Source organism: Balaenoptera borealis, assembly GCF_965194805.1.
Source record: "Balaenoptera borealis genome assembly, chromosome: 2".
Lineage (NCBI taxonomy): Eukaryota > Metazoa > Chordata > Mammalia > Artiodactyla > Balaenopteridae > Balaenoptera > Balaenoptera borealis.
Genome location: NC_138867.1, coordinates 93,646,861 through 93,670,009, shown reverse-complemented (window position 1 = coordinate 93,670,009; position 23,149 = coordinate 93,646,861). Strand labels below are relative to the sequence as shown.

General features: G+C 40.2%; 1 protein-coding gene across 3 annotated transcripts in view; it reads left to right on the top strand.

The window, feature by feature from the left end:
- LOC309622501 (uncharacterized protein) overlaps positions 1 to 23,149 on the top strand; it is a 152,293-nt gene that overhangs the window by 7,557 nt on the left and 121,587 nt on the right. The window contains exon 2 of one of the 3 annotated variants that reach the window (XR_014240915.1): positions 13,002 to 13,132. The exons of the other annotated variants lie outside the window; for them this stretch is intronic. The gene's annotated coding sequence lies outside the window, so the exon portion shown is untranslated. The remainder of the gene's footprint in view (positions 1 to 13,001; positions 13,133 to 23,149) is intronic. 3 annotated transcript variants of the gene reach the window in all.

The window sequence follows — 23,149 nt, the reverse complement described above, 5'->3', positions numbered from 1 at the left end:
ACATTTGGAGTTTTGTAGCCTCATTCTGTGCATGTGTTACTTAGTCACTACAGAAATAAGTATTTTAAAGTCACTTTTAAAAAGACAAAGTAGAGTTTATGATCTCATCTTTTTAAATGGGTTGGATAGATTAAGGATTGGATTTATATATGTGAAAATAACAGTGATTATCTCTTTGTGGTAGAACTGTGAGCGAATTTTGTTTTCTTTTCTATGATTTTATTTATTTTTGTAAATTTTCTTCCATGAATATCACCCCTGTGGCCAGATAAATCTTTTTAATGTTAAGCATTAATCTTACAAAATAAAAATGTGAAATAAAGAGCAAAAGGAGGCCAAATGAGCACATCAGAACAAGGGGAGAAGGCTTCCCTGGTGGCACAGTGGTTGAGAATCTGCCTGCCAATGCAGGAGACATGAGTTCGAGCCCTGGTCTGGGAAGATCCCACATGCCGCGGAGCAACTGGGTCTGTGAGCCACAACTACTGAGCCTGCACATCTGGAGCCTGTGCTCCGCAACAAGAGAGGCCGCGACAGTGAGAGGCCCGCGCACTGCAATGAAGAGTGGCCCCTGCTCGCCGCAACTAGAGAAAGCCCTCGCACAGAAACCAAGACCCAACACAGCCAAAAATAAATAAATTAATAAATTAAAAAAAAAAAAAAAAACAAGGGGGGAAGTTATCACACAATCTCCACAATCTCTATTAGCAACCACATCACCTGCTCTCAGGTGATGCTCTCAGGGTATGGCCTGGGAATCACTGACTTTCAGCCCCTCAGTCCTCATCCCCTTTCACAATATGAGCCGTTTTCCTAGCTTAAAACCCTCCTCTTCCTAAAATCCTCCTCTTTCAAAGTCTCCACCCACTGCCTCATTTTCAGCTCAGTAAGTCCACTCTCTGCTCAGGTATCCACTTTGCCCTCCCTCCTCCAGGAAACTCCTTTGACTCCTGGGTCTGGGTTGGGTCCCAATCTAATCTGCATTATTACCACCCCCTTACTAGACTGTAGTTCCTCAAATCTCGCCATGTTTGGCTTGTTCACTGTTATGTCCCAAGCACCTGTCACAGTACTTGACTGACAGTAAACTCTCAATAAATATGTGCTGAATGAATGAATGAGATCGCTTGTACAAGCTCCAGCTGTGGCATGCTACCTGCACATTTCTTTTGAGCACCCTCAACTGGACTTGATTCCCTTGCAAAAAAACTCTTACTTTGCCAGCTATCTATATTCTCAACCAAAAGCAGCTTTTATTGATGTGGTAATAAAGAGTTGGAGTAAGCATACAACCTTTGTCATATATTGAAATGTGCACTTTACCCTTGAGGCTTCTCATTGCCTTGTGTATTACTGGGTTTTGTGGTTGGCGCTTGGATCTCAGAAGTGTTGTGAGATATCCCCTTATTTTCCGTAGAAAGTAACCTGAATGAGCAATTAGGGCAGTGGTGAAAACGTCAGGCTTTCTTTGTGCAAACTTACAGACCAGAGTTTACACTCAAGGTGTATTAAATAAATACCAAATACTATTAGAAGTTGCAGTTGAGCTGATATCCAAGATGATACTGATAAAAGAGTTACAATAATCTGTTCCTTTAGAAAGCTTGGTTGAGTTCCCCAAAATGAGGATTAATCTCTAATAAGCGTTTTTTTTGTTTTTTGGTTTTTTTTGGCTGGGTTGGGTCTTTGTTGCTGCGCACGGGCTTTCTGTAGTTGCGGCAAACGTTGGCTACTCTTCGTTGCAGTGCGCAGGCTTCTCATTGCGGTGGCTTCTCTTGTTGCGGAGCATGGGCTCTAGGCGCGCGGGCTTCAGCAGTTGTGCCGTGCGGGCTCAGTAGTTGTGGCTCACGGGCTCTAGAGCACAGGCTCAGTAGTTGTGGCGCGCAGGCTTAGTTGCTCCACAGCATGTAGGATCTTCTCAGACCAGGGATCGAACTCGTGTCGCCTGCATTGGCAGGCAGATTCTTAACCACTGCACCACCAGGGAAGTCCCTAATAAGTCATTTAATCTGGGTTTAGAGGATGCTGTATTGATATTATGATTGGAGTTGTTGTTGTTGGTAATATTATAAAACAGCGACAAGCAATATAATTACGTAGAACCTATAGCATGTGAAATCTGGAAGGAATTTTAATGATAACCTAATCCTACCTTTTAATTATTTTACAGATGAATGTATTGAGACACAAAGAGATGAAGTGTTTAACTCTTGGCAGAGTTGGATTTAACCACAGGACTCCTGCCCCTTAATTTTTTTTTTTTTTAAATGAAGTATAGTTGATTTACAATATTGTGTTAGTTTCAGGTGAACAGCAAAGTGATTCAATTATATATTTTTTGAGATTATTTTCCATTATAGGTTATTACAAGATATTGAATATAATTCCATGTGCTATACAGTAAATCCTTGTTGCTTATCTATTTCTGTATGGTAGTTTATATTTGTTAATCCCATGCTCCTAATTTGTCCCTTCCTCCCTCCCTCTCCCCTTTGGTAACCGTGTTTGTTTTCTATGTCTGTGAGTCTGTTTCTGTTTTATATATAGATTCATTTGTATTAGTTTTTAGATTCCACATATAAGTGATATCATATAGAATTTGTCTTTCTCTGTCTGATTTACTTCACTAATTATAATATTCTCTAGGTCCATCCATGTTGCTGCAAATGGCAATATTTCATTTTTTTATGGCTGAGTAGTATTCCATTGTGTGTGTGTGTGTGTGTGTGTGTGTATTTCACATCTTCTTAAACCAATTGTCTAGTGATGGGCACTTGGGTTGTTTCCATGCCTTGACTACTGTAAATAGTGCTGCTATGAACATTGGGGTGCATGTATCTTTTTGAATTAGTTCTCATCCTTTCTGAATATATACCCAGGAATGGGATTGCTGGATCAAATGGTAGCTCTATTTTTAGTTTTTTAAGGAACCTCCATACTGTTTTCCATTGTGGCTGCACCAATTTACATTCCCACCAACAGTGTAGAAAGGTTCCTTTTCTGCACACCCACTCCAGCAGTTATTATTTATAGACGTCTTGATGATAACCATTCTGACCAGTGTGAAGTGTTACCTCACTGAAGTTTCGATTTGCATTTCTCTAATAATTAGTGATGCTGAGCATCTTTTCCTGTACCTGTTGGCCATCTGCATGTCGTCTTTGGAAAAATATGTCTATTTAGGTTTTCCGCCCATTTTTTGATTGGGTTGTTTGTTTTTTGATACTGAGTTATATGAGCTCTTTTAATATTTTGGATAATAACCCCATGTCGGTCACATCATTTGCAAATATTTTCTCCCAGTCTGTAGGTTGTCTTTTCGCTTGTTTATGGTTTCTTTTGTTATGCAAAAGCTTTAAGTTTAATTAGGTCCCATTTGTTTATTTTTGCATTTATTTCTTTTGCCTTGGGAGACTGATCTGAAAAAATATTGCTACGATTTATGTCCAGGAATGTTTTGCCAGTGTTCTCTTCTAGGATTTTTATGGTTTCATGTATTATATTTAGGTCTTTAAACCATTTTGAGTTTATTTTTGTATATGGTGTGAGGGAGTGTTCTAATTTCATTGATTTAAATGTAGCTGTACAGCTTTCCCAAAACCACTTGTTGAAGAGACTGTCTTTTCTCCATTGTATATTCCTGCCTCCTTTGTTATAGATTAATTGACTGTAGGTGTGTGGGTTTATTTCTGGGCTATCCATTCTGTTCAGTTGATCTATATGTCTGTTTTTGTGCTAATATCATGCTGTTTGGAAGTGTGGAAGTTTTATGTCTCCAGCTTTGTTCTTTCTCTTCAGGATTGCTTTGGCAATTCTGGGCCCTTTTTGGTTACATATAAATTTTAGGATTGTTTGTTCTAGTTCTATGAAAAATGTCATGGTTATTTTGATTGCATTAAATCTGTAGTATGGCCATTTTAACAATATTAATTTTTCCAACCCAAGAGCATGGGTTATCTTTTCATTTCTTTGAATCATCTTCAATTTCCCTTATCAGTGTTTTGTAGTTTTCAGCATGTAGGTCTTTCACACCTTTGGTTAAGTTTATTCCTACAAATATTTTTTGACATGACTTTTATTTTTATTTTTTTCTGGCCTCACTGTGCATCTTGTGGGGTCTTAGTGCATCTTGTGGGGTCTTAGTTCCACGACCAGGGATTGTACCCAGGCTGTCAGCAGTGAGAGCATGGAGTCCTAACCACTGCATCGCCAGGGAATTCCCGATATGATTTTAAATGGTTTATTTTTTTAAATTTCTCTTTATGATAGTTCATTATTAGTGTAAAGAAATGCAACAGCCCTCTGTATATTAATCTTGTATCCTGATACCTTGCTGAATTTATTTATTAGTTCTAATAGTTTTCATGTGGAGACCTCAGGATTATCTATATAGTGTATCATGTCATCTGCAAATAGTGACAGTTTTACCTCTTCCCTTCCAATTTGTAAACCTTTTATTTCCTTTTCTTGTCTGATTGCTGTGGCTAGGACTTCCAATACTATGTTGAATAGAAGTGGTGAGAGTGGACATCCTTGTTTTGTTCCTCAATTTAGTGGGAAGGCTTTCAGCTGTTCACCCGTGAGTATTATGTTGGCTGTGAATTTGTCATAAACGGCTTGTATTATGTTGATATATGTTCCTTCTATATCCACTTTGGGGAGAGTTTTTTTCAGGAAGGGATGTTGAATTTTTTCAAATGCTTTTTCTTCATCTATTTAGATGATCATGTGGTTTTACCTTTACTTTTGTTAATGTGGTGTACATTGATTGATTTGCATATGTTGAACCATCCTTGCATCCCTGGAATGAATCCAACTTGATCATGGTGTATGATGCTTTCCATGCATTGTTGGACTTGGTTTGCTAATATTTTGTTGAGGATTTTTGCATCTATAGTCATAAAGGTATTGGCCTGTAATTTTCTTTTTTTGTAATGTCTTTGTCTGGTTTTGGTATCAGGGTGATGGTGGCTTCATCGAATGAATTTGGGAGTGTTCCCTCCTCTTCAGTTTTTTGAAATAGTTTGAGAAGGATAGGTATAAGTTCTTCTTTGTATGTTTGGCACAATTCCCCAGTGAAACCATCTAGTCCTGGACTTCTGCTTGCACAGAGTTGTTTTTGTTTTTGTTTTGTTTTTACAAGTTCTATTTTTACTAGTGATCAGTCTGTTCAAATAATCTGTTTTTTCTCGATTCAGTTTTGGCAAGCTGTATGTTTCTAGAAAGTTGTCTATTTCTTCTAGGTTGTCCAATTTGTTGGCATGTAACTGTTCTTAGTATTCTCTTATGATTTTTTTGTGTTTCTGTAGTATCTGTTGTTATGTCTCCTCTTTCATTTCTCATTTTGTTTATTTGGGTCCTCTCTCTTGTCTTCTTGGTAAGCCTGGCTAGAAGTTTGTCAATTTTGTTTATCTTTTTAAAAAAATAGCTCTTGGTCTTATTGATCTTTTCTATTTTTTTAAATCTCTATTTCATTTATTTCTTCTTTGATCTTTATTATATCCTTCCTTCTTCTGACTTTGGGTTTTGTTTGTTCTTCTTTTTCTAATTATTTTAGGTGGTGGTTTAGGTTGTTTATTTGAGATTTTTCTTATTTCTTGAGGAAGGCCTGTATCACTTTGAACTTCCCTCTTGGAACTGCTTTTCCTGCATCTCATCAATTTTGTGGGGTTTTTTTCATTTCCATTTGTCTTGAGGTATTTTCTAATTTCTTCTTTGATTTCATCATTGACCCATTACTTTTTTTTTAATAGCATGTTGTTTAGTCTCCATGTGTTCATCTTTTCTCACTTTTCTTTCTGTGGTTGATTTCTAGTTTCATATATTTGTGGTCAGAAAAGATGCTTAAAATGATTTCTATCCTCTTAAATTTGTTGAGGCTTGTTTTGTGACCTAGTATGTGGTCTGTCCTAGAGAACATTCCATGCATGCTTGAAAAGAATGTGTATTCTGGTTTGGGGGGATGTAGTGTCAGGTAGGTATCACAAGGTTGCAGCTGCCAATGCAAGGCTCTCTCTGCCCTGATTTTTAGCAGGCCAGCACATATGCACTCCTCTTCAGTAGAGCCTCAGCTTCTCCAGCCCTTCTATCTGTCTCAGCAGATTTCCCAGCAGGCAAGGGGGCTGTCTCTGTGCATGACCCCTGGACTGAGATGTCCAGTTTATAGCTTATCCTGCTCAGTCCCCAGGGCAAGGGTCCACCCATGTGGACCTTCTGCTTTTTATAGATCCTTCCTAGAGACACAGGTCCTGACCTGATGCCTTTTATTCCCATCCTACCCACTTGCACTGAGATCTTTCTTGTAGCTTTTGTTGTATAGGAGTTCTTCTACCAGTTTCCAGTTAGTTTTCCATGACAGTGTTCCATATGTAGATTTTTTTTATGTGTTTGTGGGGGGAGGGGAGTTCCATGTCCTCCTGCTCCACCATCTTGATCCCCCTCTCCTTAAGTCTTAATTAATTAATTTTTTCATTTATAATTTACCATTACATGCAATATAACATCACCCCAAACTCTAGGAAAATATGAAGTTAAGCTTTGTTGTGTATACATATACTATATATACCAATAGTGTATATGAATAGTGAATATGCTTAGTCCAGGTTGTAGGTAAGATAAAGCAATATTTAAGAGGGGGTATATATCCAACCATAATCAAATTACTATATTTCCTGGCACTTAGTACATCCTATGAAAGTATTTTTGATGATGATGGTGATGATGATGTTGATGATGATGATGATGATGGTGATGGTGATGGTGGTGGTGGTGGTGGTGATGATGATGATGGTGTTGCTCATCCCTGAAACAATCACTGTGGCTAGAGGGAGAATGTACTGAAAGGCTTAGCCTAGGTCAGAAGTCACCTCCCGAGTGATAGGCAGCATTTGCTTCTCTGGAATCACATGGATCCCCAAATAGGGGCACTGAAAAGGAATAATTAGGCATTTGAAGCATAGAAAGCAGGTAGGAGTAACCAACAAATGTCCACTACCCAAATCATGATTTAAATACACAGGGTTGCTTGACAAATCATATTTGGAAATGAGCGCCATGTGTTCAAGATAAATAATCATCCTTTGCCTTATATCTTTGACAAATACCTATTTTCATGTACCAAGCTTCCATGTTGTATGAATTATACACTTAAAAAATGGTACTCAGACTCCCCTTTTCCTCACATATTTCCATTCATTTTACTACTCAATCACGACATTGACAACCCACTGTGTACCATGCTTAGCAATGAGCAAACTGCACATGGTTTCTGCCCTCATGGAGTTTGCAGTCTCACAGAATGATAGTTCTTAGCAAGCATTAATCTTCCTTTAGTTAGATCACTATTGTATAAGATAGAAGTGCAAATAAGACTCTAGAAGATCATTATGTGAATTTGGGGGGTTGAGTAGATTATTTTTGACTCCAGTATTATAATTATAAATGTTTTTATGGATCTGTCTTCCCTATTAGACTATGAGCTGCTTGAAGGCAGAGGCCGCACCTTATTCCGCTTCTTACCTGTAACACCTAAAGTACTGCCTGGCACATCATATGTATCCCCAGCTTTTAATGAATCAATTTAGTCTCTACTCCAAACGAGTAGTATGCATGGCTGGAGTGGATTAGAGTTAGGGAGGAAGAAGTAGTTCCTGAGTATTTATCCAAAAGATACTTCTGATTTTGCAGTTTATGATATCTTGAGGTTAAAGTTTACCTTCCCCTTACCTATATATCAAAGCAAAATATGGCATATAATCTGCTTCTGAAATTAAACCCCAGTTTTTAACTGGGCATTTTCCCCAAATTCCCTTGCTAGTAGATACATCCATGTGGCTCAGACCTGGCCAGTGAGGTATAAGCGTTAAGTATTCAATGGCACTTCCTGAGAGCCTTTTAAAAGTCTTCCTAAAAGTCTTTAACAAGAAGAAAGGAGACATACACCATCTGTCATCCCTGCTGGTGGCTGGCATTTGAATGGATGGCTGGAACTCAAACAGCCAGGTCAAGACAATGGCAGGGAACAAGAAAGGAGCCTACACCCAGCACACATGGAAGGACCACACTAGCCTGGGGCTGCCTGTCTTGGCTTCTTTATGAGAAAGGAAGAAAGAAACGTCCACCTGTTCAAACCCCTGTTGTTTGTTGTTTGGGGTTTGTTTTGCCTTTTTGTTACAGGTGGCCAAATGTAATCCTGTGTGAAACCCACAGCCGTGTTTCGAACTGTATAGGATAGCAAAGAACTAAATAAACAACCTACACACCTTTTTTTTTAAGGACCACTTACTTATGTGCTCTCTGCCACTCCTTGAAAATAAGTTTTGTCTATGATTGAAGGAAAATATTTAACTTCTCTGATTCTGTATATCCTTAAAATTTGTAAATTCCATTTCTTTGAAAATCTATTACTCAGACTTCTTAATTAATTCAGAAAAAATTAGGAGAAAAGAAGGGATTGCTTCCTCTGTAGAAGTCACCATGGCCACCTGCAGCAGCAGCCTGACTATCCTTGCCCCTCCTTTGGCCACTCTGGACTTGGGAAACGGGAACGGGGGCAGAAAGCAAAGGTGGGTGAGGGGATACTCCAGAGTTACTTCTTGTTACTCAGAAATCATTTTAAGTAGCTTTTTAAAATCCACAGCCCTTTTCCCCAGGCCTGTTGTATAATTAACCTCACTTGAGGTTCTACACCCTGTGACAAAGACAGGGCCAGTATTATCCTCATTGTAAGGTTGAGTAAACTGGGGCTCAGAGAGGTGATAGGACTCCCCCAGCCAGTGGTGTTGTGGGGAGAGGGGGTCTGTTCCACTTGGGCGTGCTGTAGTTGCCTACACACTCATGGGTCTGACCCAATCAAGTAATTCCTCCTTTTTAAAGTAAAGGTGAAATAAAACAAAGGTATGCTTCTCCTCAGTCTGATTTAACAAAGCCTCCCATGGGACCATCTTGAGGTTAGGCAATCAATATCCATCCTATTTTTCCTTTTCTGGATTTCAGATTTCACAAGTGGACTTTGGTGAAAGAATTGGGCGTGGGGGTGGATTAAGGTACCAACAGGAGAGCCTTGTTGATATTTCAGTCTCTTCCCAGACTGTGCTTCTGAATGACCAAGGCCCCTGCTTGCTGGGCTGGTGGGCCCCCTGACTGATCAAACCTGCCAGCACACTTCAGCTGGCACCCCAGCAAACATATGGTGTCAGGTCAATATTTACCTTCATTTGACGCCTGCAGCACTTCATCTATTTATTTATTTATTCAGCAGGCAATTAAGCTTCATGGAGCAAAACCCCTTTGTTCTCTACTTAGGTTACTGGATATCAGAGCTGTGGCAAACAGCTTTCAGACAAGACCATCCAACCCTTAGTGTGCAATGTTTGCATACCATTGCTTCTTCTATGAGAAGAAAAAGGAATACACAAACATATGCACACAAATATATATTTGGACAATATTATTATGTACAGAAGTATACATTATTAGTAATATAGTAAATATAAATATGTTTATATTTATTTTTATATATTTATTTATATCTCTATATATAATATTTATAATATATTTAATATATATTTATATATAGAAATATTTTTATATACAATATATTATCTGAGAAACTCTATATAATATTCTTTTTAATTTAGGCATACATCATGTCAGTGTGTTACTGGTGTTTTTTGGTACCTTGAGAGGCTTTTGTAAATAGAAAAGATTATTGAGGAACTTCATTTTTTTGATAAGTTATGTATTAAAATTAAATATGGGAAGTCTAGGTCTTTTTCGAGCTTTTAGTTCACTTACAAATATTATTCTGTTCATACAACTAACAAATTTTAACAGTCACTTTTAAGGAAGGTTTGATTAATGTATTAAATTAATATACAAACTGAGTTCATAAAAAAAAACCCTCAAACATTTTAAACAGCGTTTATACATTTTATTTCCATCTTAAGTATTTCAACTATCTAAAGAACAAGCCAACCCTTTTTAAGAACCTAAATTACTCATACATGGCTATTAAGCATATTTTTTAAATGTTTTAAGATTTCTAATCCTGTTTTTAGACTTACTAACATATCCTTATATTTTCCAACTTAAAGTCACAGGTTTAAATCAATTATTCAATTATAAATTTATATAAGAAACAAGGTTACTTGTTGACTCTAACAGGCTCAGTTCCCTTAAATATAACAAATACTTAAAGTATGAAATATGCACAGGTCCCTTAAGACAAAAATTATTGATGTCCTAAATTTGTCTCTGTATTTAATTCTGAATCTTCCTGAGAGTAAAAGATGCTTTATAACTAAGGAAACAATGTCATCCCAAGTAATTTTGGGATTACCGTCTCAACATGCTAACATTTCTTCAAGATCACAGATTTTAACTGGGACATGAGGTTAGGGGTTAGAAATACGCAGCACCATCTTCCTCCCAACCCCTATGGTCATGCTGAGCCCCTTCTCATAGTCACTGTGTAAATGCCAAGTGACTGGGTTTAAGACTCTCCTGACCCTAAAGGGTGGTAGGCTCTAAACAGTGGAGGCGCTAAAATCTTTTCTCCCTATTCTGCTGCCCCCACCCTTGCACTTGAGCCACTAACTTGGAGAAGTCTCCTCCCTCTCCCTCAATTCATAATCTAGCCAAACAATCACCAGATTATTCCTATTTCACCTACAACCTCTGAAATCTCTCTCAAATCTGCCCCTCTTCTCCTTCCCCACATCTGTTGCCTGAGTCCAGGCTTCATCATTCCTGCCTCTGGTTACTCAGTAGCCCCCTCACCAGTCTCGCCTGTCCAGGGGCTCCACACAAGCCTCCTCCTTCGATCATGTTGATAAAAACCATCCCCCATCACTGCCATTTACAAACACCTTCTGCACACCAGGCAATAAGCCAGGTGTTCTACCTATGTTTTCCCATTGGCTTTCACCAGAGCCCTGCATAAGGCAAATCATTGCCTCATTTTAAGATGAATATATTGAGACTTCAAAAAGTTTAAGTAACTTTTTCAAGATCCCAGAGCTAGTGCAGAAATAAATCAGGATTTAAACCCAATGCTTAGCAGTTCCCCAAACAAGTCTTATCTCCCTTCTCCAGCTATAACACTCCTACTGTTTTCAGAACTATATTCATGGATTTCTTCCTCTGAGAAGACTGCCCTACTCCCGACCCCAGTCTGATTTCGGTATCTCTGCCTTGGTTTCCATAGCACTTTCTACATTGCTTTATCTGAGCACTAAGCACTTTACTATAAATGATTTGCTTACACTCCTTTACCTTTCCAGTATCAAGGAAACTGCCTGACACGCTGATAAATAAATGTGAGTGGAGATGGGGATGGGAAGAAGCAAACGAACAGCTCCTTGCTGTGACTCAAGCACAGGTTTTATCTGGAGACCAAAAAACTCCATCACTTACTAGTCCAGTGACCTTGGGCAAGTCTTCTAACCTTTCTGGTATTAACTCAGTGATCAAACAAGAATAATAATTCCTCTTGCTGGGTTGTTGTGAGAATACAATTAATATATACAAAGAATGCTAGGCATATTGCTTGACCCATAAACAATAAATGGCTACATTATGATATCGTTGTGGCTATTGACCACCAAGGAAGTTGTTTGTGAGCAGGTGACATGAATGAGGTATATAAAAGTGGAGTACCTTGCAGGCAAGAGCCTGGCCTCTCTGGGGACCAGCAATAGATCTGCTCTATCTCTAGATACAGCTCCCTTTCAACCTAATCAGAAGATGCTGAAAGTCTGCCCTTGTCCATGGTTTATTCTAATTGAAATCTGCAAACGTTTATTGAGCTCCCACTGTGCTCCCACTGTGTGCCTTGTAGAAGACACACTAATGAGAACAGACCTCTGCCCTCCAGGAGTTGGTTCTATTGCTCACAGGGAAAAGACTAACACACACCAGTATGGACCCAGAGGAGACCCATCGCTGGTCCCAGGGGAGCTGGGAACACACTAAGGGGTAAATAAAGAAACAGTCAGTGGAATCAGATGAGCAATTCATCAGCCCAGGGCAAGTTTGGATCGTGGAAAGCCCAAAGCAGCGACAATATGAAATTGTAGACCAAGCTAGAGAGCTCTTAACGTAAACTTTCATGTTTGGGTACCACGGATTGATGTAACTAAATCAAAACCCTCAAATATGCCCAGATTCTGCCATTCCATATGTGACTTTGTGAAGAGCAGGAATTGGATTGTGACAGAACTTGAATCTCTGATCTACTTTACCGTCTTCTAAACATTTTTTGGTAGATTATTTCATTGGATTCTCATAACCAGCCATGGCATCAGGACTTTCTCCTGCCATTCCAGGTTAATACATTTTATCTAGGTGATAGCCTGTGTTGTGTGATTTGACAGGAAGACACAGATTCCAAAACCTCTCCATCTCCCAGAAATTTCACCATCACTAATACATTCCTTTGGGTTAACAACCGACTCTAGGAAGGTCACATGTTAAGTTGCTCTCTTGTGTATTTTGGTATGACTTAGTTAATTATCCTCTTAATAACTAATTGAAAGCGCAAAATAAGAAAATACTTATTGAGTACCTACAATGTGACAGACAGGCTAGAGGGTGGGACACAGTAACAAATGGGTTGCAATCCCTGCCCTCCAGTGGCTCACAGCTTAATGCCTAGAGCCTTTTGAAGCCTGCAGCACTGCCAGTGGGAGACCCTGTGGTCAAGAGTTCTGGGTAATCCAGGATGGCATGAGGGCTCAGACCAAAAGGTAAGAGGAAGAGCTTAACGTACGTTTGAGCTATTTCACCGTTTGGTCTAGGGTAGTCTTGTGTCCTGGACTCTTCAGTCTGTTCTCACCTCTGCCTCCTGAGGCACTTGCATTGTACCACCCCGACCTTGAGTATTCATGTAGGTGGCCTGTCGATTTCGCATCCTGAATGCTTGCTTTGATAGTACCCACTCCTCTCCAGCCACTGCCCTAGTGCCAGACCCTCATCTTCTTGGATCGGACTTCTCTTCACAGCCATTTACTCGTCTCCCTGTCTCCAGCCGTGTGACTATCCATCACTCTTCCTGCACTGCGGCCAGAGCATCCTTTTGAAGCACTACATCTGATCTTCATCACCTCCTAGATCTCATCGTTCCACTCCCCAGGTAAAATTCTGCCAGGGGTTCCCCCTGCAGATACAAGCTCCCCACCACATACCCAGTTCTCATCCTGTGTACTTTTCCCCGCAAACACCCACTCACCAAGTTCTAGCCAAAATGAACCATAGCCCAAGGAGGATATGTGTACTTTTATTTCTAATAGATTCTACTAGATTTCTTTTCCCACAGTTGTAGCAACTATTTCTCCCCATCCTCACTAGCCTTTTAAAATTTTGCCAGCCTCATGTCTGAAACTAGTATCTCATTGTTGTTTAAATTGATGTTTTCCCCTGACCTCTAATGAGGCTGGACATATTTTTATATGTTTATTACAGATTAAGATTTCCTCCTCTATAAATTGCCTTTTCATAATCCTTGCTCAATTTTCTTTGAGTGTTTATCCTTTTCTCATTAACTTGTAGAAGCTCTCTGTGATACTAACTTTTTAATTTTCTAGTAAACATAATAGCTAACCATTACTGAATGCTTTTATGTACCAGGCACTGTTTCCCCAGTCAGTTCTAGGTCTTTGATTTTGTTCATGTTACAGTTTTCTAAGTATAAATTAATAAATGTTTAAAGAAAAATGGATAAATGAATGAGTGAATGAATTGAAAGAATAAAATATGTAAGTTTTATTTGCCCCCAAAGACTGGCTTTTTGATCAGGAGCTATTTCATCGTAGGATTTCTCTGTGTTGTCTTGTGCCCCTTTATCACTTTCTAACCACCACTCTCTGCCTCTTGTTTGGCCAGGTAGTAAGTACAGTACACTAGAGACTCTTTTTTTTTTTTTTTTTAAGAGACTCTTAATAAATGCTTTCAAAATGAGAAGAATGCCTTTCTCTGCCTTAAATTTTGAGCTTTGGAAAAGGACTTGGGAAATACACACTCAAGGTGAGAAGAGGAAATGCTTCTTGTTTCATGAATTGTATGGAGGGAGCCATTTTTAGTTACCAGGAAATAATATGCCTAGCACATAGGGATATAAAAGATCTTAGCAATGAGGCAACTAAAATTTTAATGTTATTTCTTTAATATACTGTATCCTTCTGGGAGGAGTTTATAAAATCCTTCCTGGCTTATGAAGCACCAACCAGCCTGCAGAACTCTAGAGGAACTTCTTCCTTGTTTCCACCAAAAGGAGCAGAGTCCACAACAACTGGGCGAAGTAGAATGGCCGAAAAATATTAAACCAGAATCAGAGAGGTTTCACCCCAACGCATGGATTGGATGGTTTTCTTTGAATCTTAGAAGAGCTTTGCACTTGAATTTATGCCTGTATACCCCAGTGTAATTCAAGATTAATTTATTCCTTCAAGATCCCCACCCCGTTCCTTCTGCTGAATCTACAAAACAGCCTCAACCTCTCCTTTCTTGTCTACTCTTTCCCTCCCTCTACCCTCCACCCCAGTTTTCCTTTAGTAGACCTTTCTCTTAAATGACTCATAAATTAAAGTCCGTGCATTTGGGCCACATTGTGTGTTACGTGCAGATAAAGCACTTCAGTGTTTCACTCGGAATCAAACACAGTTTCCTGAGGAAATAACTGAAATCACGGAATTGTTGAATAAGCTGATAAGCAAAATCAGGTCACCAGGCAAAAGTTATCTTTTTTGACCAAAGAATCTAACGCAGCTTTACAAAGACACACAAACAGAAAGGCCTCGGTTGAGAAATCACTTAGGTCAGACCCTAAATACAGGACTGTAGGCTGTCAGAAAATAAAGTTTTCAATAAAAATGAAGGGCAGCCCCAAGTCCCACAAACTCATCCTGAATAACTGCAAAAGCTGCCTCCCTGGAGATGGATTCATGACATCTGGCTTCAACGGTTCACCTGTCTCCTGGCTGGAAGCAGAGGTCCAGGCAGGAAGATCAAAACACTGGTCCATAACTTATTCTAGCCTGAGGATGATCACTGACGTCAGACTGTAGTGAACCCTGAGCAGGATCAATTCATTCACTCATTCATTATTCAATGAATCTTTATCGAGCACATACTCCATCAGCAATACACTAGGTCCTCGTGGGGAAAAACAGTCCCTGTTGGAAATCGAGCAGAGGTAGTCAAGTCAAATGCCAATAGAAGCAGGCAGGTAACGTAAATGAGGCAGGCTAGGGGGAACTGGGAATTGTGGTGGCCTGAAGAGTAGAGGCTCCATCGCAAAGAGTCTGCCTTGACAGAGGAAGACAAAGATCATATGATATCACTTATATGTGGAATCTAAAAAGTGATACAAATGAACTTATTTACAAAATTAAAACAGACTCAGAACAAAAACAAAAAAATTTATGGTTACCACAGGGGAAGAGGGGGTGAGGGGGATAAATTAGAAGTTTGGGATTAACATACACACTACTATATATAAAATAGGTAAACAACAAGGACCTATTGTATAGCACAGGGAACTATATTCAATATCTTGTAATTACCTATAATGGAAAAAGAATATATATATACATATATATATATATGAAAGAATATATATATAACTGAATCACTTTGCCATACACCTGAAACTAACACAACATTGAAAATCAATTATACTTCAATTAAAAAAAAAAAAAGAGGCTGCCTTTATTCAGCTCCATTGGTTATTACCATAAGGGAGCATGAGTTCAGTATTGCCACATTTTCCAGTTTTTAAAAAAGCCTCACATCCCAATTTTATTGAGAAATTTCTTCTGTTTAAAAACTAACAACTAATTACAATTTTTAAAAAATACTGTGTCAGCAAAATATGACTGCAAGGCCAAATTCGACCTGAGCAGCCAGATAACAACCTCTGCAATAGAACATAGTATAGTACAATATTTAAAACACAAGCAGTGAATTTCACAAAGCGTTGCCATTTCCCTCTCCCTCTCCCCTCAACTTTTGGAAATATCTAAAACATGGAACAGCTACTCTTACAATATGTTGACATAAAATAAGTTTTTTTAAATGTTTGGAATATGTTACTGGAAATCTCTCCCTACCCCAATCCCCTAGCACCATTTGGGGTGCCTGGGATTTCCTATGAAATGACTGTAAAGATAGGAACCTTTCTAATCAAGTGTCCTTACCACCCACACTTCATTGGTCCTCTTGTGGGTTTTTTCCCCCCATGGCTATCTCAAGATCTACATAGTGGATGTGTATGCTGAAACTCAGGCCCTCCTGGCACTGCAAAACCTCACTGATTTTTACAAAGGGTAAGTCACTTTTTCCTTTCGGGGGCAATTGCCACCTTCTCTCTCTATATTCCCAGAAAGTCTCCCACTCTTGGTCTTCAGCTCCAGCCAGCATATCACACCCACCCTATAGCTAATGCAGCCCTTACTGCAACAGTGTGCAAATTAGACAAAGGGAGCCTTGGCTCCAAGGCACTTCATTAAAACTTGTTGGGAGATTGTCAGAACATGCAAATCTCTGACTTCTTCATGAATGGGCTCCCTTACAGTTGTGCAATACACAATCTACACACCAGTAAGGGGTGGTCCTGTGCCCATCCCCTCCAGGGGTACTTTCTCTCCAATCCATCCTCAAACTCCTTTTCTTTTGGCACCTCATAGACCCATGGTCCTTGGTTTTCAACTTCCTGTCTTCACAATTAATCAGCCAGTCAATAATGAAGGACCTAAACTATATGCTCCCACCCCTAGGTCTAAATCTTATAAAGGATTGACAGGCAGAATCACCTTTGTCAGGCTATGTGAGAGGGATGCTTTGAACAGCCTGGAAAAGGGTGGGATGTGGCAGCTTTCTAAGGATTCTTGAGTCTGGGCTTCAGAAAAGAGACTGAAAAATGACAGCCAGAACTGCAAACTAGTTCAATCTATCCTAAGACAGATTTCTTGTTTGCTTTTGTTTTTGCAAGCACATTATTTCCTAAAGCTTGTATTTTTATGCTTTTAGGACTTTAACCCCTCCTTTCAACTGACTTATATACTATGTGAATTAAGAAATAGATTCTGCTCTTAAAACAAAGACCCAAAGTAACAGTGACTTAAATGGAATGCTTTTGTTTTTTCTCTCATGTAGTATAATTCTAGCATAAGCATTACAGAGCTAGGATGACAGACTTGTTGTGTGTGAGACCCAGGTCCCTTCTGTGTTGTTGCTCAGCCAAGGTATTGTCCTCATCTGGGTGGTCCTAGATGGCTGACTACCACCAGGAACAGGTTCCTGCTGATGAGAAAGAGAGAAGGAGAAGGGGAGGGTGTGTGCATTCTCCATAATTGCACAACCCAGAAGTTGCCCTTATCATTTCTGCTCATACCACATCGGCCAGAACTTAATCACAAGGTATCTTAGTCTTCTCAAGCTGCCATAACCAAGGCAGTGCAAATAACAGAATTTTTTTTCTCACAGTTCTGGAGGCTGGGAAGTCCCGGATCAAGGTGCTGGCTGATTTGGTTTCTAGTGATAGCTCTCTTCTTGGCTTGCAGACAGCAGCCTTGTCACTGTGTCCTCACATGGTAGAGAAAGAGAGAGAGATCTCATCCTCTTCTTAGAATGCCACAGTCCGATTGGATTAGGGGCCCGCACTTATGACCTCATTTACCTTTAATTACCTCCTAAAGGCCCTATCTCCACATACAGTCACATGGTGCTGGTGTGATGGGGAGGGTGGAGGGCGGTAGGCTTCAACATATGAATTTGGGAGGACACAATTCAGTCCATAACACGTGGCCTCACCTAGTTGCAAGGGAGCCTGAGAAGTGTAGTGTATGTTCTGAGCAGGATTCTATTGCTAATCCTGGAGGTCCATTAGTAGTCTCTCGTACAACCCAACTTTTCACCTGCCCAGTTCTTCTGGGAATTTCCTTTGGCGACACTATTTGAATGTCTTCATTATTTTATTTTCAGTTTTCCTTATCCCAACAACAGTCATATCTGTATTCAGAAATAAATACACTGTAAAGACCAACATAAGTGATGTTCTTATTACCCACCATTGCTGTAGTTGAATGTTAATTCAGCCTTTCAGAGAACACAAGTGGCCGGTGAGGGAATGCTAATTGTATAAAACCATTTTAATTTACTAAAACTACGTAAAACAAAGGAAAGCAGTGTCACCTTTTGTTTTTCTACTAGTGACTGGCTCAGCTTCTGCTCTGTAGCCTTGTTACGTGATAGGAGTGAGGCACTGCTCAGAGACTCCCCACTTGACTCAGAGAGCCGACCACATCCTGCAAAACTGGATTTTAAAAATATGTAAATTCAGGTCAAACAGCCCCACATCTGAGATTTAATGGCTAATCTGTTCAGACAGCTGCTTCTTGGCCATTAAATTACAAGGTGACTGAGTTCATTAAGATTTTCACACACAACTAACTCCTCAAATTGTATTTCATACTTTTCTAAGGCTTTCATGGACAAAGCTAGTCAGATGAGCTATGGTTATAGCAGAAAGAGCCAATCTGTCGCCATTCGTTTTCCAATAGACAAAGAGGCATTATTTTCAGGTTGATTAAAACTGGTCACTCAAGCCAAATTCCAGGATGAGGTCATGAAGATCAGTCACTGTAGTGTTTATTACCAAAGGCAACTGGGGAAAGAGTCCAGTTTAGTTTGCTGAAAGACATAGGGCCAAAAATTCTAATGAAGCTTTAAAATTACGTTACCTTTATGCATATTATCCTGCACACATTAAAAATAACGATGCCAAATGCAGGTCCTTAAATATTAGTCATATGTGTGGACATTGTTTAAAATTTCCACATCATTGTGTTAGATCAGGCATAGTTTATTATCATTGCTCTTCTCTTTCCTCTTTTTGGACAATTGAAACCTTATTTGTTTTATGAAACTACATTTATAAGTAAAATAATGTGGAACATGCTTTATTCTGTTCATACAATGTATTTAGTATTATTTTATTATTAAATATAAGGGAATTTTAATAAGTAATAACTTCACTCAAACTTTCTCATATGTAGTATGAGTTACTTTATTTCCACAGAACTGTCTAGCCAATGAATTCAAATTACTTTGAATTCTTAAAACAACTCTGAGTCTTTTGCTATAAGCATGTTATGATAAAATCTCACAAACTGACAACAATAAGGAAATGGCTATTCTACGAAGTGAGAATTCTTAATCACAAAATATTTTTAAAGATAATTTACTCTTAATGTAGTACATATAATATGTAAATGAGGATTAAAATAAACTAGTATTTTTTGGACAATAAACACAAGCCATTTAACACAAAATAATTTATTGCTAAAATCAGAAGTTGAAGGCTCCAAAAATAAATTGTTAATTTATGAGCACTTGATTTAGAAAATTAAAAAGTGATCAGTTTTAGACTAAACTGCTTTTTCTAACCAGTAAGGCCATGAAATTCATAGAACAAAAACTACTTTCAATCATAATTAATAGGAATCAATTATACCTTGAATTGTCAAAAATTGAAAATGAAATAATAATGAGACTTAAGAGTCCCATTGGTTCTTGGAATATAAGCAAAGGAATTAAGCTTTAAAATATGTGAAAAGTCCTATCTACATGCTTTGCTAGTCATTAAAAAAAAAAAAAACTGTTAGTAATCAAAATGTCTTTTTATAGGATGTAGTTATAAAGTCATTTAAAACTGCACTCAAAAGAATATGAAATAACATGGAAAATAGTTATGATATAATGTTAAGTATAAAAAGCAAGTTCTTAGATTTTTTTCTCCCAAAGGAATGAATTACTGAGGTGGGAAATAATTTTGGTTGTCATTGATAGAAACGATGAGAAAGAGCCATATTTAATGCCTCCCAATCTAATGCTGTAAATTTAATAGTGAGCTACAACATTGCAAACATCAATTCCACTTATCTCCAGCAGGGCATTTACTTGAAATCCATACATGTTAACTACTTCTTCCAGTTTCTCCCCAGTATCCCAGATGTAAAATGTTTGTAGAATGTGTTGGACTCCAGGGGGTGCAGGCAGGAAGCACCTTCATTTTTCTCCCACTTTGATCTTCAGATATCTCCCATCTGGTTTCCCTTCTTGGCCCCTGGATGAGAGCTTAAGCAGATCCTATAGATTTGCAGTCCCTTTCAGAGATTAAAAGGTTTTACTTTCAGGCACAATGTTAACAAATCCCGTAGGATAAAATGAAAACTTTGATCTCTCCAGCTTCTCCCTGCCACCATCCACAGACTAGCAGTGAGGAAGGGGGCTTGATCTACTCCATATTTTCACAATTCCCCGACGTGGCTCCTCCACTTTTCCTCTCCTACTCAGTGTGCACCCTTTGGCTCCTCCAGGGTTGGAGGAGATGGCAGGGAGAGGAGATAGACAGGTAAGGAGGTAAACAGTTATGACTGAATGGGTGCTGTTCTAATGTGGTGCTTGTGACTCCTGCGTGGCAGATGCACCAAAGCTGGCTCTCTTTTGGGAGGTTCTTTGCCCTCAAATACCTCCAGCACTATGTGTGCATTGATGTGGGTGGTGCACTCCCCAGACGACTACTTGTTCCCGCCTCCCCAAATCCTGTTTCCATTGCAATGTCCCACGATGGCCACTCCGGCCCAGGGAATCTACTGTCCCTCGAGGGAAGGACAGCCAGCATTGCCTCACTGCAGCTGCTCCCCTTGCCCTGCTTCAGGGGCAGGTCCAGAGAACCTCGAACCTTAGAAGTTTCCGGGCAGGAGTCAGACCCCAGATGCTCTAAACGCTGGGAGTCATGTGTCACAGTCTTCTGTGAACGCTCTCACCAGTGGCCATTCCAGGACCATAGCTTTGTAAGGGCTTACGGAGGAGCCCCCTCACTTGGCTGGAGGTGGGAGAGGGTAGCACCATCTCTGTCCCAGTGGGAGGGGAGGGCCATGCCACAGAGCTCAGCGCCCAGCAGACTTCCAAGAAAGCCTCATTCTCAATCCTTCGCTAAACCTGGAAGAGGCAGCAGAGCCAGTTTGGAGTCACCTCTTAACAAGTCCTATAGAGATGGTCTAGCACCTCTCTTTAAAACATGGGTCCGCTTGCCATGAATTTGTTCTCAACTGAAATTAAGAAAAATCCTCTTTGCTGTTATGCACAATACCCCTCGCTCGTTAATAAATAATATTCCTCTACTGTCTCTGCTCAATTCCAGTGGATTACCCTAAAAATCAAATGGCAAGTCAGTTTCAAGTAGTTTTGGTTTTCTGCTCAATCACTCCAAGATACTAAGGCTTTCTTAAATAGACTATACGAATATTCAGGTCAGTCTGTTTTCTGCAGTGATTCGTACCGGGGATTCAGACGGGACCAGACTTGTCTGCTGATTTGGTAAGGCAGGCCTGCCAGAGGGTCTGCTTTGTTTTGTTGGTTGAAAAAGAAGAGAAGCAGGATCCCAAGTCCCAGACGGAAGGTGATGTGGGGGAACGGGGTAGAGTTTCGGTGATGCTCCTTGGCCAGCCCCATGGGCAGGGGTTGAGTCAATGGAGAGAGTGGCTGCAGGCAGAGGCTGAAGGAGCTGTTTATATAAGGGACTCTGTGTGACACTGAGACGCGAGGATGTAGGCAGTGCTGCTTCTATGCCCAGATAAGGGGGAAGCACCTTCTCCCCAGTCCGGCACAGGCCACAGTGTGCCTTCAGAACACGAAACATCCCAAAGAGGGCAGCATAGCCATTCACGGGCAGCTTTGGAGGCAGGAGGCAGCCCCCTCGGCCAGGACATCAGTAGAATCTCAGTGAGCCTCTGTGACAGTGGCAGTGGATATTAACAAGCCAGATCCTGCAAACTCCCGAGCGGAAGTTAAATCATGTATCTTCTATGTGCTTCAAGCAACTCCAGGTCCAGGTTCTCTGAGTGCTGTCCAGTCCCCCTTCAAATGTAGCTCTTCATGTTTAACCAAGTCAAGCAACCCTATATAAAATAGTGGAGAGAGAAGAGAATAACTTCAATAACATCTCTCATTTGGGAAAAGAGAGAACACAGCAGTCCCTGGACTATAGCGTATATTCTCTCCTGCTGGACAGGAATAGCAGGAACTCCGTGCCCTGGTGGTCCTTGATCTATCCACCAGCTGCCCCAGCTTCTGATCTTGGGAGGCATCTCCTTGGCTCATAGATTTCCCTGACCACTCGTTCTCCTTTCTGAAGACCTCCCTCGTCTAATAACCCAGAACAACAATGGAAATTGGGGCTGTTCTGGTGGCTGTAGGTCTTTCTGAAACCACTTTCTATTGGTGCGAGTCCTAGAGGCTCGAGCAGGTTGAACCATGCTTAGGGGTTTTCTGACCATGATACTCCTTAAAAAAACATAGTAGGCTTCCATCCCATGGACTATTAACCAATGCCTTAGATCTATGCGAGTCATAGACTTTGGATATAGAACCTGGACTTCAAAAATTTTTAGCCTACCAATAGGCCTGGGTGCCTATGCTAGTTTTATGGTACCCCTTTGGCCTCTGCCCCAGGACAATTTAAAACAATAGAGGTAAGGCAAAAACCATTAATCTGCCCCTTCTCTGCAGCCACATCCAAGGTGACATTCACGGTGAGAGTGATCGTCCCTGTTGCAGAGGGCAGGAGCTGCATGGAAGAGCTCAGGGAGTCAAGTCCTGGGTCCCGTATTAATCCCTACCTATGGCTCTTGTCTCTCCACTTTTCTCTGACATTGGATTTGCGAGAGAACTTGTTTTTTCACAAATATTACAGGATCTGGGTCTTAAGCTAGACTAAACACTTACAGATAGAATAAGCTCTCTTAGCAAAGTTGTGTTTTCTTCCCCCTCTATTAAAAGGCCATTTATTGGGACATTATTATTTTTTTATAACTTTTTTTTTTTGGTTTTATTTATTTATTTATGGCTGTGTTGGGTCTTCGTTTCTGTGCGAAGGCTTTCTCCAGTTGCGGCAAGCGGGGGCCACTCTTCATCGCGGTGCACGGGCCCCTCACCATCGCGGCCTCTCTTGCTGCGGAGCACAGGCTCCAGACGCGCAGGCTCAGCAATTGTGGCTCACAGGCCCAGTTGCTCCGCGGCATGTGGGATCCTCCCAGACCAGGGCTCGAACCCATGTCCCCTGCATTGGCAGGCAGATTCTCAACCACTG